The following is a 19983-nucleotide window of genomic DNA, read 5'->3' on the forward strand; positions in this document are numbered from 1 at the left end:
CTCCCACAGATGAAAGGGAACCTGGGGGGGTTACAATCTGCCATTGACCAAGAATAGTGGGCGATTTGTATTTTTATTAGTGAGCACATGGAGAAATGTCAATATTTGGGCTAGCAGTTGTGAAACAGAAGGAAACTTCCACAAAATGGAGAGAAGTTGTGCAGCCATGATGTAGTTATGTGCACTGAAGATCTGTACCATATGAGAATGACTTGGGCAATGGACGTAGCCGTGATAACATTCTGGGACAGTGTGCTAGGCTGGTGTGTGTGTGTGTGTGAGATGTCGTGTTCAGAGGCAGCCCTCTGTATATCTGTGTAGCTCTCTGTGTGTGGCTGTATGTGTATGTGGCTCTGTGTATGTGTGTCTTTGTGAGTGTGGGCTTGTGTGTATGGCTCTGTGTGAATGTGGGTGTCTGTGTGTCTGCAGGAGTCTCTATGTGTATGTGTATGTGTGTGTGTCTTTATGTGCCTCTATGTGGGTGACTTTTTTTGTAGGTGCCTCTATGCATGAGTGCCTCTGACTCTGTGTGGGTAAATCTGTGTATGTGTAGGTGGCTCAGTATGGGTGGCGCTATTTGTGTGGGTTGCTCTATGCAAATAGCTCTGTGTAGGTGGCTCTGTATGAGTGGCTTTGTATGTTTGCCTCTGTGTGTGTGTACAAATGCAATAGGTCTCACATTTCAGACAGATTAAGCTACTAACATTGCGAATAACAATGCCGTTTCTTTCAATCTTTTTAAGGCAAAAACAAAAGCAATGTCATGAGCAATACCAATAGCTCTAACTTTGACAATGCCGAGACCATTGCATTGTAAATGCTTGTTTCTAGTTGCAGTTGTGTCTCAACATAAAGTAACACAGAGGGTTAATGTGCCTGCTGCAAAGAACGTGTACCATGCAGATCCCAGATGTGAGTGAGAGTGAACTATGAGTAGCAATATAAAAAATGAAATGTACGTCAGGAGAGATGAGGTGCATTATTGGAGAGTGGTAGTGAGGTGATTTATGGAGAAGGAAGATATGGGGAGGAGAGCGCCAAAAAAGACTGACTTAACGGCCGCCACCACGAGCTGCCCTGGCTGGAAGTCTTAGCCCCCCCCCCCCCCCCCCCAAAGTTAGAGTCTAGTTGCTCCCCTGACACACGCACGCGCACACACACACACACACACACACACTGTGATGTGCCCTGTCTTGAACAGGAACAACACGTGCTGTACCGAGGAACCCCCGAGCTCGCCCATGAACCCCGAACCAGGAGAGAGCCTCCCTGCCTGAAGTGTGCCCTCCGCAGAGAGCCCCCTCCGCACCCCTGAGCTGCGCGTGCGCGGACTCACCGGCGAGGGCAGAACCGCTGCTCCCCTGTGGGGAAACGCTTAGCACATCTTTTGAACTATCAGAGCTCACAAGCTGCCATAAATTATTCTCTTTCATGGCCGAGGCCGTGAGTGGGCTGCTCGGGAGACGAGCAGATGATGCCTGCTCAGTGTTGGCACCTTTCTCTGATCTGATGATGTATTTATTTGTAGGCGCGGGTCAGGGATATTATCGGAGGAGCCGAGCTGGGCTCTCGCCCAGGAAGTTGGGCCCGGTTCACAAGGTAAACTGAGAGGAAAGTCTAACTTTACGACTGTCGGCGTTCACAAAGGGCATTTACGAGTCGTAAAGTTAGACTTTCCTCTCAGTTTACCTTTGTGAATGGGGCCCCTTGTGCCGGCCCGACCAGTGGCATCAGTACACGCTTCCCACACGCTAATCTTAAACTTGTGCACCAAGGCGCTATCTGAGCTCCTCTCTACTAGTATTATGTTACCCTGCTGCCTCCGTCGCCACTGGCGTGCCGACCAATAGGACCCCCCTGCTGCAGGGTACCCTTGTTCATTCATTCATTCATTCGTTGTCGGTCAAGTGATCACCTTGGTCACCGCCAGCACGCGGCACCACATGGCGTCACCGAAATCTAAAGAGGGTCCCCCCCGCCGAACACTCGCCCCGCCCCCGCTGTGCACGTGTCACTCATGGTTGAGATCGCCCTTCAGACACCCGTGGAAAGTTGTGGCACAAGGAAGGCGCGCCTGGACCCAAGACCCCGAAGGAAGAAGGCCCGGGACTTCACCAGAGGTAGGAGGAGGGGGGGTTCACACACAGGAGGGTCTTCGGTGACCCCTTCTAAAGATGGGAACCCCATGATCTCCGGAGGTTCTGACTCGTAATGGGCCCCCCGTCAGGGGCCCATCCATGGAACGATGCTTTCCAAGTCTTTTCTAAAACCTTGGAACATGAATCGAAGCGGGGGGGGGGGGGGTGTCCTGTGCGTTGTCGGCCAGTCACACAACATGGTAAGTTTGCTTCACAAGGGACTGGAAACCTGGGTGGACCCTGATGTGCGGCCATGTAGTGCAATGACACACTGTGAGTTGGAAATACCGCCATGTCAGGCACTCTGAACTGGGTGCCTCCATTGGCCCCCCAGTGCCAGGTGGGTCTTCCTGTACGTCACACAAGGCCACTTGTGTGTATCTCTCTAGGTCAGACGAGGCCAGCTAGGTGCATCTCTGTGCGCCTGGAAGGGTGAGGGGGTTTTCCTGTAGGCCATGCAAAGTCAGCTGTTTGTATCTCTGTAGGTCAGGCATGGTCAGCAGGTTGTATCTCTGTAGGTCAGGCAGGATCAGCTGGTTGTAGCTCTGTAGGTCAGGCAGGGTCAGATGGATGTATCTCTGTACGTCACACAAGGCCACTTGTGTGTATCTCTGTAGGTCAGGCAGGGTCAGCTGGTTGTTTCTCTGTAGGTCAGGCAGGGTCAGCTGGATGTATCTCTATAGGTCAGGCAGGGTCATCTGGATGTATCTCTGTAGGTCAGGCAGGGTCAGCTGGTTGTATCTCTATAGGTCAGGCAGGGTCAGCTGGATGTATCTCTGTACGTCACACAAGGCCACTTGTGTGTATCTCTATAGGTCAGGCAGGGTCAGCTGGATGTATCTCTGTACGTCACACAAGGCCACTTGTGTGTATCTCTGTAGGTCAGGCAGGGTCAGCTGGTTGTTTCTCTGTAGGTCAGGCAGGGTCAGCTGGATGTATCTCTATAGGGCAGGCAGGGTCAGCTGGATGTATCTCTGTACGTCACACAAGGCCACTTGTGTGTATCTCTATAGGTCAGGCAGGGTCAGCTGGATGTATCTCTGTACGTCACACAAGGCCACTTGTGTGTATCTCTGTAGGTCAGGCAGGGTCAGCTGGTTGTTTCTCTGTAGGTCAGGCAGGGTCAGCTGGTTGTAGCTCTGTAGGTCAGGCAGGGTCATCTGGATGTATCTCTGTAGGTCAGGCAGGGTCATCTGGATGTATCTCTGTAGGTCAGGCAGGGTCAGCTGAATGTATCTCTGTACGTCACACAAGGCCACTTGTGTGTATCTCTGTAGGTCAGGCAGGGTCAGCTAGTTGTATCTCTGCAGCCCAGGCGGCGTGATGTAGGTGTCCCTTTAGGTAACGTAGGGTCAGCAGGTGGTTCTTTACTCCAAGAATGATTCGCCAGGTGTCCTTGATGGTCCTTCAGGGTCAGCTGTGTGTAGCCGTAGGTCAGGCATGGTCTAAGGGGTGTCCCTGGAACTACACCCTGCTCCTGCCTCCGCTTGTTAACAGCGCATGGAGACATCTTTTGTGTGACGGCACCCTGCTGCCAGTCCATATTTACTGATAGCATGGAGAAGGCCATTGATTGACAGCCCACAGAGCTGCTGTATGAGTGACAGCGCACAGCCCGTGGTCTCACCCTGCTGACAGTCCACACTGACTCAGCATGGAGAAGGCCATTGAGCGACAGTGCGCAGAGCTGCTCCGTGAGTGACAACGCACAGCCCATGGTCCCACCCTGCTGACAGTCCACAGTGACTCATAGCATGGAGAAGGCCATTGATGGACAGCGCACAGAGCTGCTTCATGAGTGACAACGCACAGCCCGTGGTCCCACCCTGCTGACTGTCCACAGTGACTCATAGCAATGGAGAAGGTCATTGATTGACAGCACGCAGAGCTGCTCCATGAGTGACAACGCACAGCCCATGGTCCCACCCTGCTGACTGTCCAGAGTGACTCATAGCATGGAGAAGGCCATTGATTGACAGCACGCAGAGCTGCTCCATGAGTGACAACGCACAGCCCATGGTCCCACCCTGCTGACTGTCCACAGTGACTCATAGCATGGAGAAAGCCATTGATGGACAGCGCGCAGAGCTGCTCCATGAGTGACAATGCACAGCCCGTGGTCCCACCCTGCTGACTGTCCACAGTGACTCATAGCATGGAGAAGGCCATTGATTGACAGCACGCAGAGCTGCTCCATGAGTGACAACGCACCGCCCGTGGTTCCACCCTGCTGACTGTCCACAGTGACTTATAGCACGGAGATGGCCATTGATTGACAGCACGCAGAGCTGCTCCATGAGTGACAACGCACCGCCCGTGGTCCCACCCTGCTGACATTCCAGAGTGAGTCAGCATGGAGAAGGCCATTGATTGACTGCACGCAGAGCTGCTCCATGAGTGACAACGCACCGTCCGTGGTCCCACCCTGCTGACAGTTCATATTTACTGATAGCATGGAGAAGGCCATTGATTGACAGCACGCAGAGCTACCTCATGAGCGACAGCGCACAGTCTGCGGTCCCACCCTGCTGACAGTCCACAGTGACTCAGCATGGAGTAGGCCATTGATTGACAGCGCGCAGAGCTGCTCCATGAGTGACAGCGCACAGCCCGTGGTCCCACCCTGCTGACAGTCCAGTGTGAGTCAGCATGGAGAAGGCCATTGAGCGACAGCACGCAGAGCTGCTCCATGAGTGACAAAGCAACGCCCGTGGTCCCACCCTGCTGACAGTCCATATTTACTGATAGCATGGAGAAGGCCATTGATTGACAGCCCACAGAGCTGCTGTATGAGTGACAGCGCACAGCCCGTGGTCTCACCCTGCTGACAGTCCATATTTACTGATAGCATGGAGAAGGCCATTGATTGACAGCACGCAGAGCTGCCTCATGAGCGACTGCGCACAGTCCGCGGTCCCACCCTGCTGACAGTCCACAGTGAGTCAGCATGGAGAAGGCCATTGAGCGACAGCGCGCAGAGCCTCCGAGGGGCTGGGCTAGGGTGACCAACCGTCCGTAAATTTCACGGACAGTCCGTAATTTCGGCCGTCTGTTCGTTGTCCGTAAAGGATTCTTTAACGGACGCCATTTGTCCGTAATTTTAACGGGGCACCGGTCGCACCACCCTAAAACCGGCAAAGCTTCCACCCACCTCCCTTCTTGACTCCGATGCTGTACCAAAGCTCAGATCCCCAGCAGCATTTGAGAGGCACAGCGGGATGGCAACCCTCACACCTTCAGCCCTTGATGAGCTGTTAAGAGGTGCTTGAAGGTGACTGAGAGGAAGGGGCTTAAGCTTCAGGGGCATCTATTCAGATGCAAACAGCCCTGAATGCGTCATGTCTCTGCAATTTAGAGGGGCCTCACACATTCCCTTTCTGCCCAGGGCCCCAAATACCCTAGAACCGGCCCTGATTACACCAATGCAAAAACAACAATAGATGGACAGAATGCAGAACAATGTCATACATTCACCCCAGTACAGAGATCTGGGCCTAAATCCATCGTTTTTTTGCTCACCATGCCATTCCAGTTTGAACCCAGCCATATGCAAATCAGTCTTGACCCTGTGCCCCATGGGAACAGTCCAGCCCGAACTGCCAAGCCAGGTCCTCCCTGGACTGGAAACAAGCATCCTAGGACCGGTTTCGGGCTTTCAGCCCTCGTCAGCCAGGATAGCTTGATTCCAGTGGCATGGAGAGCACGGGACTCACGTCTGAGCAAACCCTTCCCACTCGGGGTGACAAATGCAAAAACAACAATAGATGGACAGAATGCAGAACAATGTCATACATTCATCCCAGTACAGAGATCTGGGCCTAAATCCATCGTTTTTTTGCTCACCATGCCATTCCAGTTTGAACCCAGCCATATGCAAATCAGTCTTGACCCTGTGCCCCATGGGAACAGTCCAGCCCGAACTGCCAAGCCAGGTCCTCCCTGGACTGGAAACAAGCATCCTAGGACCGGTTTCGGGCTTTCAGCCCTCGTCAGCCAGGATAGCCTGATTCCAGTGGCATGGAGAGCACGGGACTCACGTCTGAGCATACCAAGGCAGCATGTGGTTCTCTTCACAGAGCTTAATTACTGTCACTAAATTGTAAGCAAACCTCGGTTCTTAAAACATGCAGTCTATAATGTAATAAAAAAAAGAAATGGCACAATCGCACCCACACTGATTAACAAAGTATGGAGGACAATCATTTAAATCAGTTCTCTTGGAGTATCTCCTTTAAGTACTGTACATCACAGTGGGGGGTGGCAAACATTTTGGAAAGAGAGCCTGTCTTCTTGTTGTCTTGTCTAGGAGGGGGTGAGGAGCCCTCCCCCTCCCTGGAAGAGACCAAGATGATACTTGAATACTGCATGCCCACCCCTGTGCCCACTCTGGTGGATCCTGTTCCCCCTCCTGTGATGGCTCCTGCTCCCCCCCCCGTGATGGCTCCTGCCCCCCCATGTGGTGGCTCCTGCCCCCCCCCCCGCCTGTGATGGCTCCTGTCCCCCCCCTGTGGTGGATCCTGTTTCCGCCCTGGGTGGCTTCTGTCCCAGTCCTGGAATGGCTCCTGCAGCGAGGGTGAAGTTCTTGATGGGCCTCTTCTCCAAAAGTCTCAGCTCAAAATTAATATGAAAAGGTGGGCGAGTGAGTAAGTAAAGGGATGGGTGGATGGCTGGATGAATTAGTGAAAGGGTGAATGGGTGAATGAAAGGTTGAATAGATGGAGAATGAGAGGATGGATGGATGGATTGATGAGTGAGTGGAAGGATGGATGAGAGAAAAGGTAAATAGCTGGATGTATGGGTGGAAGGGTAGTTGGATGGGTAAAAGGGTGGATGGATGGTTGGAAGGATGGATGAGGGAAAGGATGGATGAGTGAAAAGGTGGATGATGAGTGAAAAGGTGGATGGATGAGTGAAATGATGGATGGATTGATAAGTGCAAGGGTGAATGGATGGACGGATGAGTGAAAGGGTGGATGTAAGGATGGATGAGTGAGTGAAAGGGAGGGTAGATGGACAAAAGGATGAACAGATGAGTGAAGGAGTGAAAGGATAGATGGATGAGAGAAAGGATGGATGAGTGATAGGGTCAATGGATGGATTCATGAGTGGATGAGTAGATGAATGGGTGGGTGGATGGATGGAAGGAAGGAAGGAAGGAAGGCTAAGTGAAAGGGTCGATGGAGAGAGAAAGGGAGGATGGATGGATGACTGAAAGGGTGGATGGATGGGTGGGTGGAAGGATGAGTGACTGGGTGGATGGATGAGTAAGTGAAAGGATAGCTGGATGGGTAAAAGGGTAAATGGCTGGATGGATGGGTAGAAGAGTGGATGGATGAGTGTACAGATGGATAGGGTGAAAGGGTGGATGGATGATGGATGGATGAGTGAAAGGATGGATGAAAGGATGGATGGATGAGTGAATGGAAAGATACATGATGGATAGGTTTGCAAATGGTTGAATATGTGGGCTAACTTATATACTATCGTGCGACCTCCTCTGATGTGTCTGTAAAACTTATCTATTGTCCTGAATTTGTGTCCTGAATTTTGACCCTTTGTCCTGAATTTTTACACTCACCGTCCTGAATTTGCACCAATGCCAGTTGGTCACCCTAGGCTGGGCACTTATTGTCGCTTGTCCCTATCGGGCCCCTCAGACAGGTGGCTGAGACACTGCCTGCGCCACGAGCTCCGACCACACCCTTTTAAACACACCCCCACACCCACGCGTGACAGCCGGGGGTGACACCGCGATATTAATCTTTCATTAAGTCAAAAGGATAAAAAGGAATCGCTTAGGGTAGATTTCTTTGCTGCTCACGAGCCGGTGCCCCCTGCCGACTTCAAAGGCGCTGCAGAAGGCGCTTTCTTCTGCTGCAGACCCCCAGCTTGTGCGGTTCATGTAAACCCTTTGGTGTGGGGGGTGGGGGCGGTCATTACATATCAAATGCTACGGGAACGCCCCCGGCTCCTCCCACCAGCCCAGTATCAAACATTACTTCACTGGCAAGCTACACAGAGAGGAGGCACTTGACACATTATGAGCATGCGCAGAGAGTGGCAGCGCACAGAGAGGGAGAGGGGGCACTTCACACATTATGAGCATGCGCAGAGAGTGGCAGCGCGCAGAGAGGGAGATGGGTCATTTCACATGTACGGCGAGTGGGCACAGCACAAAGTGGGGCATAGAAAGTGGGTGGCAGAGCACGGAAAGGGAGTGGGATTTCTTGACACACACTGTGAGTGGCCACATAGAGTGGTAGAGCACTGAGAGGGAGTTGGGAACTTCACGCACATGGCAGTGGGTACAGAGAGTGGGAGAGAGGGAGAAGGGGCATTTCACACACACTGTGAGTGGGCACAGAGAGTGGCAGAGCACAGATATGTAGGGGGGCACTTCACACAAACAGTGAGTGGGCACTGAGTGGCAGAGCACAGAGAGGGGTCACTTCACACACACAGTGAGTGGGGGCAGAGAGTGGCAGAGCACAGAGAGGGAGAGGGGGCTCTTCACACACACAGTTAGTGGGCACAGAGAGTGCTAGAAAGGGGGAGGGGTAACTTCACACACTCAGTGAGTTGACACAGAGTGGGTGAGCACAGAGAGGGAGAGGGGGCCCTTCACGCACATGGTCAGTGGGCACAGAGAGTGGCAGAGCACAGAGAGGTAGAAGGGGCACTTCACACACGATGGGTGGGCACAGAGAGTGGCAGAGCACAGAGAGGGAGAGGGGCACTTCACACACAGTGAGTGCGGGCAGAGAGTGGCAGAGCACAGAGAGGGAGAGGGGCACTTCACACACACAGTCAATGGGCACAGAGAGTGGTAGAGAGGGGGACAGGCCACTTCAGACACTCAGTGAGTTGACACAGAGAGTGGTAGAGCACAGATAGCGAGAGGGGGCACTTCACGCACATGGTCAGTGGGCACAGAGAGTGGCAGAGCACAGAGAGGGAAATGAGGCACTTCACACATAGTGAGTTGGCACAGAGTGTGGCAGAGCACAGATATGGAGGGGGGCACTTCACACACAGTGAGTGGGCACAAAGTGGCAGAGCACAGAGAGGGAGAGGGGCACTTCACACACACTGTGAGTGGGCACAGAGAGTGGCAGAGCACAGAGAGGTAGAAGGGGGCACTTCACACACACAGTGGGTGGACACAGAGAGTGGCAGAGCACAGAGAGGGAGAGGGGTACTTCACACACACAATGTGAGTGGGCACAGAGTGGCAGAGCACAGATATGTAGGGGGGCACTTCACACAAACAGTGAGTGGGCACTGAGTGGCAGAGCACAGAGAGGGACAGGGGCACTTCACACACACTGTGAGTGGGCACAGAGAGTGGCAGAGCACAAATATGTAGGGGGGCACTTCACACACACAGTGAGTGGGCACTGAGTGGCAGAGAGGGACAGGGGCACTTCACACACACAGTGAGTGGGCACAGAGTGTCAGAGCAGAGAGAGACAGGGGCACTTAACACACACACACAGTGGTAGAGCAGACAGAGAGAGAGGAGGCATAGAATGTGTAAGGGGGTTATGGTAAACACGGAGGGATAGAGTGGAACAGAAGCCACAAACTGGATGAGCGTATATTGATCGAGGAGGTGCGGGGTGTGGGGGACAGCAGAGGAGATGCCAACACAGCATGAGTGAGTTAGAGGACTGAATGGATATTGGGGTACAAAGCCCTTGAAGGTACAGAGGGGGATCACTGACAGGACAAGGGGGCACACAGTGGGCAATGGCACACAATGGGTGTTGTTACATAGCATGCCTCTTTCTCAGTCTCTTACCCGCATGCAGACTTTGCATTTGTCAACCTTCTGGAGCCCAGGACTTGCTAATTACCAGCCGGGCCCCCTGCTGTGCCTGTGTAGCTAGCCCTCCGGGCCAGTGGGCTTGACAGGAGCTGAAGACGCTGGATCCTTAAGCCTTGTTTCAAGTTCCTCTTCCTGAGAGCAGCTCCCCAACCCCTCCACCCTTTCTGTGTGTGAGATGTACGTGGTGTTACAAAACCGGCCTTTTATCCTAATGGTGTGCCACTCATGGAAAATGAAAACATGTCATGAGGATAAGAAGGGCCTGGAGGCTGTGCTGTGGAAATGCTGGGCTCGAGAGAAGGGTATGCCAGCATCGTGGACCAGAAGGGAGCTCTCATGCATTATTTGACAACCCTTTATCGGTGTCATTGGTGATCCACAGGCACTGGTGGAATCAAAGTGTCTATGTGGAGACCAGGCACCTCCCCCCTCTCAAGCTGGACGCTAATCCTGTCATTACAGCGATGAGCTGGCTGGGAGCAATTGGAATTCAGTATATATAAAAAACCAGATGCAGACATCTGGGCATGGCAACAGAGTCAAAACAAGCATTGGCAAAGCCAACAGGTCACACCTATGCGAGGCAATGTTTAACTATGTTGCACAGCAGCGCAGAATGGCTGAAAGTTAAAAACGCAATGTCGTGGTTAATAGTGTCTGTATCATAGCACTTTTTAGGTCTCGCCTAGCTATTGCGTTTACGCAATCTCTATGCGAGACTCTAGTAAGAGGGGCATTTCAAAGTGCTCCCAAAAGTGGATTGCATGGCGAGCACGCGCACAATCACGTGCATCGTGCCGCCATGCAATCCGTTTGGGGAAGCGCTTCAGCTCACTAGCGCGTGCACGTGTAGCCACAGCCTCGGCATCATACTTCAAAGGGTCCGCTCCCCCGCCTGGAATGCGCTCCCCCGCCCCCGCCACAGCATGCCGAGAGATTGTTTCCTCATGGCGCCTCTCACAACTGTCCCTCCCCCACCACAGGGCTTTTTCATGGTTTCTTTGCGACCCCTTGCTCCTACTTGCATCTTCTGGTCTTTTGGAACTTTTCTGTGTTGTCCGGACGGCTTTCCCATGTGCACCGTTTTGCCTCCCTTCAATAACCCGAACACCAGTGTCCCTGTGTGTCCACATAACCCCCTACTCTACTCACACCGTATGCCACAATATCTAGTTTGGAATGTATAGTTTCCGCTGTCAGTATGTGTTGCATCGATAGGGCACGTTTGCTGCACTTTGGCCACCCTACGGTCAGTTAACCCTTGTAATATTGTCGCCATGCCCCTGCATAGAACGCTGCTTACACCGATGTCTTTTTCAGTATTGCTGTTTTGGGATCTAAAATTTGCAATTTAAAATTTTATTGCATTTCGGTTTTCATTTCGAAACTCCTTTCTTGTGTCTGGTGTTTTTTGAGCATCTTCAAAAGGACACAACGTACTTTTTGTAGCGTGTTACGTTAATTACTCTAACGAAGATTAATTTTGTGTAATTTATTAAACTCAATGTTTTTAAATGATTACACTTAGTAAAAGAATTATTGTTGGGGATGCCTACCTAAATGACATTATCCATTTAAATGTATGCACTTCCTGCCAGTAAGTTTAAGGCACTGTCGAGTCAAATGCCACGATGAAGAGCATTATGAACACTTCTCATACGTGCTAGTACGTTGTAATGCCTTAGATTTGTTTAACGACGTGGTCGATGATAGAGATATATATATATATATATATATATATATATATATCGCTAATGGGTATGAGTTATATGGATTGCATATTAGCTTGCACTGTTAAATTCTGTGTCTGTTGTTATCAAACACGATCTGGACGTAGCTTTAGAGGAGTTAACTTAACATCTAGCAAGTTATTTTTGGTTACAGTGTTGGGATATTATTTGACTTGTTTTGCTATTTTTTTAAGAACCATTATTTGCGTCCACCCCAAATCCCATATATTAAAAAAAAAAATAGTATTTATTTCATAATTTAAGTTTTTCTACGTAAGCTTGTTATTTGTATCCAGTTTGAAGGCTGCCATTTTCTTCTGGAAAGTGAGAGTGTATAAATATAAACAATACAGTTGTGAGGTCACCAGTTCACAGAAAATATTTTTTTTATGTAAACACTCGCATTACATTTTAATTAGTTGGTGTTGGGGAAATAAACAAGCATTTGCAATTCAACAAGGTCTCGCATTTACGCAAGCTTGAGCTCTTGGCATTGTAAATTACAATACCTTTTATTTAGGTTTTGGTTTATAAAACATAAACAATACAGTTGTGAGGTCACCAGTTCACAGAAAATATTTTTTTTATGTAAACACTCGTATTACATTTTAATTAGTTGGTGTTGGGGAAATAAACAAGCATTTGCAATGCAACAAGGTCTCGCATTTACGCAAGCTTGAGCTCTTGGCATTGTAAATTACAATACCTTTTATTTAGGTTTTGGTTTATAAAACATAAATAAAAACGCATTGTCATTTACAATGTCAGTAGCTTAAACTCGTGTAAATGCGAGACCTATTGCATTGCAAATGCTTGTTTGTTATGGCGAGTAGGAGCAATGCAACACAGATAAAAAGAGGCGGAATGAAAGCAGGGCAACACGGACGTGGGAGAGTAGAATCAGGGCAACATGGACAACAGCAGGGCAACACTGACAACGGAAGGGACGGTGGGAGCAAGCCAACACTGACAGCTGGAGGGAGGGTGGGTCAAGGCAACACTGACAACCGGAGGGAGGGTGGGGGCAAGCCAACACTGACAACCGGAGGGAGGGTGGGGGCAAGGCAACACTGACAACTGGAGGGAGGGTGGGGGCAAGGCAACACTGGCAACTGGAGGGAGGGTGGGGGCAAGGCAACACTGACAACGGGAGGGAGGATGTGGGCAGGTCAACACTGACAACGGGATGGAGGATGTAGGCAAGCCAACACTGACAACGGGAGGGAGGATATGGGCAAGCCAACACTGACTACGGGAGGAAGGTGAGGGCAAGCCAACACTGACAACGGGAGGGCGGTGGGGGCAAGGCAACACTGACAACTGGAGGGAGGGTGGGAGCAAGGCAACACTGACAACGGGAGGGAGGGTCGGAGCAAGGCAACACTGACAACGGGAGGGAGGGTGGGGGCATGCCAACACTGACAACGGGAGGGAGGATGTGGGCAAGCCAACACTGACAACGGGAGGTAGGTGGGGGCAAGGCAACACTGACAACTGGAGGGAGGGTGGGGGCAAGGCAACACTGACAACGGGAGGGAGGATGTGGGCAAGGCAACACTGACAACAGGAGGGAGGGTGGGGGCAAGCGAACACTGACAACGGGAGGGAGGGTGGGGGCAAGCCAACACTGAAAACTGGAGGGAGGGTGGGCGCAAGCCAACACTGACAACTGGAGGGAGGGTGGGGGCAAGGCAACACTGACAACGGGAGGGAGGATGTGGGCAAGCCAACACTGACAACTGGAGGGAGGGTGGGGGCAAGGCAACACTGACAACGGGAGGAAGGTGAGGGCAAGCCAACACTGACAACTGGAGGGAGGGTGGGGGCAAGGCAACACTGACAACTGGAGAGACGGTGTGGGCAAGCCAACACTGACAACTGGAGGGAGAGTGGAGGCAAGCCAACACTGACAACGGGAGGAAGGTGAGGGTACGCCAACACTGAAAGCTGGAGGGAGGGTGGGGGCAAGGCAACACTGACAACTGGGAGGACGGTGTGGGCAAGCCAACACTGACAACTGGAGGGAGAGTGGGGGCAAGGCAACACTGACAACGAGAGGGAGGGTGGGGGCATGCCAACACTGACAACGGGAGGGAGGATGTGGGCAAGCCAACACTTACAACGGGAGGGAGGATGTGGGCAAGCCAACACTGACAACTGGAGGGAGGTGGGGGCAAGGCAACACTGACAACGGGAGGGAGGGTGGGGGCAAGCCAACACTGGCAACGGGAGGGAGGATGTGGGAAAGCCAACACTGACAACAGGAGGGAGGGTGGGGGCAAGGCAACACTGACAACGGGAGGGAGGATGTGGGCAAGGCAACACTGACAACGGGAGGGAGGGTGGGGGCAATGCAACACTGACAACTTGAGGGACGGTGGGGGCAAGCCAACACTGACAACTGGAGGGAGGGTGGGGGCAAGGCAACACTGACAACTGGAGGGAGGATGTGGGCAAGCCAACACTGACAACTGTAGTTAGGGTGGAAGCAAAGCAACACTGACAACGGGAGGGAGGGTGGGGGCAAGCCAACACTGACAACGGGAGGGAGGATATGGGCAAGCCAACACTGACAACTGGAAGGAGGATGTGGGAAAGCCAACACTGACAACTGGAGGGAGGGTGGGGGCAAGCCAACACTGACAACGGGAGGGAGGTGGGGCCAAGGGAGCACTGACAACTGGAGGGACGGTGGGGGCAAGCCAACACTGATAACTGGAGGGAGGGTGGGGGCCAGCCAACACTGACAACGGGAGGGAGGTGCGGGCAAGGCAACACTGACAACTGGAGGGAGGGTGGGGGCAAGGTAACACTGACAACAGGAGGGAGGATGTGGGCAAGCCAACACTGACAACTGGATGGAGGGTGGGGGCAAGCCAACACTTTCAACGGGAGGGAGGATGTGGGCAAGGCAACACTGACAACGGGAGGGAGGGTGTGGGCAAGGCAACACTGACAACTGGAGGGAGGGTGGGCACAAGCCAACACTGACAACTGGAGGGAGGGTGGGGGCAAGGCAACACTGACAACGGAAGGGAGAATGTGGGCAAGCCAACAATGACAACTGGAGGGAGGGTGGGGGCAAGCCAACACTGACAACGGGAGGGAGGTGGGGGCAAGGCAACACTGACAACTGGAGGGACAGTGGGGCAAGCCAATACTGACAACTGGAGGGAGGGTGGGGGCAAGCCAACACTGACAACGGGAGGGAGGTGGGGGCAAGGCAACACTGACAAATGGAGGCATGGTGGGGGCAAGCCAACACTGACAACTGGAGGGAGGGTGGGGGCAAGGCAACACTGACAACGGGAGGGAGGATGTGGGCAAGCCAACACTGACAACTGGAGGGAGGGTGGGGGCAAGCCAACACTGACAACGGGAGGGAGGTGGGGGCAAGGCAACACTGATAACTGGAGGGACGGTGGGGGCAAGCCAACACTCACAACTGGAGGGATGGTGGGGGCAAGGCAACACTGACAACTGGAGGGACGGTGGGGGCAAGCCAACACTGACAACTGGAGGGAGGGTGGGGGCAAGGCAACACTGACAACGGGGGGAGGATGTGGGCAAGCCAACACTGACAACTGGAGGGAGGGTGGGGGCAAGGCAACACTGACAACAGGAGGGAGGATGTGGGAAAGGCAACACTGACAACGGGAGGGAGGGTGGGGGCAAGGCAACACTGACAACGGGAGGGATGGTGGGTGCAAGGCAACACTGACAACTGGAGGGAGGGTGGGGGCAAGGCAACACTGACAACTGGTGGGAGGATGTGGGCAAGCCAACACTGACAACTGGAGAGAGGGTGGGAGCAAGGCAACACTGACAACGGGAGGGAGGGTGAGGGCAAGCCAACACTGACAACGGGAGGGAGGATGTGGGCAAGCCAACACTGACAACTGGAGGGAGCGTGGGGGCAAGCCAACACTGATAACGAGAGGGAGGTGGGGGCATGGCAACACTGACAACTGGAGGGACGGTGGGGCAAGCCAAAACTGACAACTGGAGGGAGGGTGGGGGCAAGCCGACACTGACAACCGGAGGGAGGTGGGGGCAAGGCAACACTGACAACTGGAGGGACGGTGGGGGCAAGCCAACACTGACACCTGGAGGGAGGGTGGGGGCAAGGCAACACTGACAACGGGAGGGAGGATGTGGGCAAGCCAACATTGACAACTGGAGGGAGGGTGGGCGCAAGCCAATACTGACAACTGGAGGGAGGGTGGGCGCAAGCCTACACGGACAACTGGAGGGAGAGTGGGCGCAATCCAAAACTGACAACTGGAGGGAGGATGTGGGCAAGCCAAACCTGACAACTGGAGGGAGGGTGGGGGCAAGGCAACACTGACAACTGGAGGGAGGATGTGGGCAAGCCAACACTGACAACTGGAGGGAGGGTGGAAGCAAGGCAACACTGACAACGGGAGGGAGGGTGGGGGCAAGCCAACACTGACAACGGGAGGGAGGATGTGGGCAAGCCAACAATGACAACAGGAGGGAGGATGTGGGCAAGCCAACACTGACAACTGGAGGGAGGGTGGGGGCAAGCCAACACTGACAACGGGAGGGAGGTGGGGGAAAGGCAGCAATGACAACTGGAGGGACGGTGGGGGCAAGCCAACACTGACAACTGGAGGGAGGGTGGGGGCAAGCCAACACTGACAACGGGAGGGAGGTGCGGGCAAGGCAACACTGACAACTGGAGGGAGGGTGGGGGCAAGGTAACACTGACAACAGGAGGGAGGATGTGGGCAAGCCAACACTGACAACTGGAGGGAGGGTGGGGGCAAGCCAACACTTTCAACGGGAGGGAGGATGTGGGCAAGGCAACACTGACAACGGGAGGGGGGTGTGGGCAAGGCAACACTGACAACTGGAGGGAGGGTGGGCACAAGCCAACACTGACAACTGCAGGGAGGGTGGGGGCAAGGCAACACTGACAGCGGGAGGGAGGATGTGGGCAAGCCATCACTGACAACTGGAGGGAGGGTGGGGGCAAGCCAACACTGACAACGGGTGGGAGGTGGGGCCAAGGCAACACTGACAACTGGAGGGACAGTGGGGCAAGCCAATACTGACAACTGGAGGGAGGGTGGGGGCAAGCCAACACTGACAACGGGAGGGAGGTGGGGGCAAGGCAACACTGACAAATGGAGGCATGGTGGGGGCAAGCCAACACTGACAACTGGAGGGAGGGTGGGGGCAAGGCAACACTGACAACGGGAGGGAGGATGTGGGCAAGCCAATACAGACAACTGGAGGGAGGGTGGGGGCAAACCAACACTGACAACGGGAGGGAGGTGGGGGCAAGGCAACACTGACAACTGGAGGGACGGTGGGGGTAAGCCAACACTCACAACTGGAGGGAGGGTGGGGGCAAGGCAACACTGACAACTGGAGGGAGGCTGTGGGCAAGCCAACACTGACAACTGGAGGGAGGGTGGGAGCAAGGCAACACTGACAACGGGAGGGAGGGTGGGGCAAGCCAACACGGACAACGGGGGAGAGGATGTGGGCAAGCCAACACTGACAACTGGAGGGAGGGTGGGGGCAAGCCAACACTGACAACGGGAGGGAGGTGGGGGCAAGGCAACACTGATAACTGGAGGGATGGTGGGGCAAGCCAAAACTGACAACTGGAGGGAGGGTGGGGGCAAGCCAACACTGACAACCGGAGGGAGGTGGGGGCAAGGCAACACTGACAACGGGAGGGAGGATGTGGGCAAGCCAACACTGACAACTGGAGGGAGGGTGGGGGCAAGGCAACACTGACAACAGGAGGGAGGATGTGGGCAAGGCAACACTGACAACGGGAGGGAGGGTGGGGGCAAGGCAACACTGACAACTGGAGGGAGGGTGGGGGCAAGGCAACACTGACAACTGGAGGGAGGCTGTGGGCAAGCCAACACTGACAACTGGAGGGAGGGTGGGAGCAAGGCAACACTGACAACGGGAGGGAGGGTGGGGCAAGCCAACACGGACAACGGGGGAGAGGATGTGGGCAAGCCAACACTGACAACTGGAGGGAGGGTGGGGGCAAGCCAACACTGACAACGGGAGGGAGGTGGGGGCAAGGCAACACTGACAACTGGAGGGACGGTGGGGCAAGCCAAAACTGACAACTGGAGGGAGGGTGGGGGCAAGCCAACACTGACAACCGGAGGGAGGTGGGGGCAAGGCAACACTGACAACTGGAGGGACGGTGGGGGCAAGCCAACACTGACACCTGGAGGGAGGGTGGGGGCAAGGCAACACTGACAACGGGAGGGAGGATGTGGGCAAGCCAACACTGACAACTGGAGGGAGGGTGGGCGCAAGCCAACACTGACAACGGGAGGGAGGATGTGGGCAATCCAACACTGATAACGGGAGGGAGGGTGGGCGCAAGCCAACACTGACAACTGGAGGGAGGGTGGGCGCAAGCCAACACGGACAACTGGAGGGAGAGTGGGCGCAAGCCAACACTGACAACTGGAGGGAGGATGTGGGCAAGCCAACACTGACAACTGGAGGGAGGGTGGGCGCAAGTCAACTCTGACAACAGGAGGGAGGGTGGGCGCAAGGTAACACTGGCAACGGGAGGGAGGATGTGGGTAAGCCAACACTAACAACGGGAGGGAGGATGTGGGCAAGCCAACAGTGACAACAGGAGGGAGGATGTGGGCAAGCCAACACCGACAACTGGAGGGAGGGTGGGCGCAAGCCAACACTGACAACGGGAGGGAGGGTGGGCGCAAGGCAACACTAACAACGGGAGGGAGGATGTGGGCAAGCCAACACTGACAACGGGAGGGAGGATGTGGGCAAGCCAACACTGACAACTGGAGGGAGGGTGGGGGCAAGGCAACACTGACAACGGGAGGGAGGTGGGGACAAGGCAACACTGACAACGGGAAGGAGGATGTGGGCGAGCCAACACTGACAACGGGAGGGAGGATGTGGGCAAGCCAACACTGACAACTGGAGGGAGGGTGGGGGCAAGGCAACACTAACAACGAGAGGGATCTGGGGGCAACACTGACAACGGGAGGAAGGCGAGGGCACGGTAACAGAGACAGCAGGAGAGAGGGTGTGGGCAACCCAACACTGACAACGGGAGGGAGGATGTGGGCAAGCCAACACTGACAACTGGAGGGAGGGTGGGGGCAAGGCAACAGTGACAACGGGAGGGAGGATGTGGGCAGGCAACACTGACAACTGGAGGGAGGGTGGGGGCAAGCCAACGCTGACAACGGGAGGGAGGATGTGGGCAAGCCAACACTGACAACTGGAGGGAGGGTGTGGGCAAGCCAACACTGACAACTGGAGGGAGGGTGGGTGCAAGGCAACACTGACAATGGGAGGGAGATGTGGGCAAGCCAACACTGACAACTGGAGGGATCTGGGGGCAAGGCAACACTGACAACGGGAGGAAGGTGAGGGCACGGTAACGGAGACAACAGGAGAGAGAGTGTGGGCAAGGCAATACTGACAACAGGAGGGAGGTGGGGGCAAGTTAACGGAGACAACCGAAGAGAGGGTGGTGCAAGGCAACAGACAACGGGAGGAAGGGTGTGGACAAGGCAACAGGAAACGGGATGGAGGTTGTGTGCAAGGCAACACAGACAACTGAAGAGAGGGTGGGGCAAGGCAACACAGACAAAGGGAGGAAGGGCGTGGGCAAGGCAATTGACAATGGGAGGAGGAAGGGCAGGTGTGGTAGGCCAACAGAGACAGAAGAGAAACACAGAGGCAAGGCCAGTGCAAGGCATGGGCAGTGTGGGCAGTTTCCCAGGTGATCCGGCACCAGAACATCCTCTCTCTAAAGACTCCAGTGGTAGGAGGCCCAGGAGCAGCAGTGGTACAGCACTGCAGGGCCACAGGGAGGGGCCTCGCAGCCATGAGCTGAAAGGGCTTCAGGAATGTAATTGCTGCAGCTGCATGATAAGAGTGATTAGATGTTCACTGGAAGTTCCCTCAGATGTGAGGTGAGCCCGACCCCTCTTTGTGAATGAAAAGCTGGGTGTCTTGCAGGGCTCACAACAAAAGAAAGAATCATGTTCCTTCACCCATGGGCATTACTCACCTGGGATGGAGGAAAGTAAGGCTGGTGATCAACATTCAAACAAGCACATTTCACACAGGAGCTTTTTACCTTAGAACTTCAGATCACATCACTGCATTGAGATGTATTTAGTAAAAGTGAGAGCTTTTAAACATTAATTGAGAAACATTCCTGCCCCCGCCCTGATGATAATGGTATTTGTGAACTAAGAGCAAGGCCACTGCAATTATGTGGGAGAAAAGA

Source organism: Triturus cristatus, chromosome 11 (assembly GCF_964204655.1).
Source record: "Triturus cristatus chromosome 11, aTriCri1.1, whole genome shotgun sequence".
Lineage (NCBI taxonomy): Eukaryota > Metazoa > Chordata > Amphibia > Caudata > Salamandridae > Triturus > Triturus cristatus.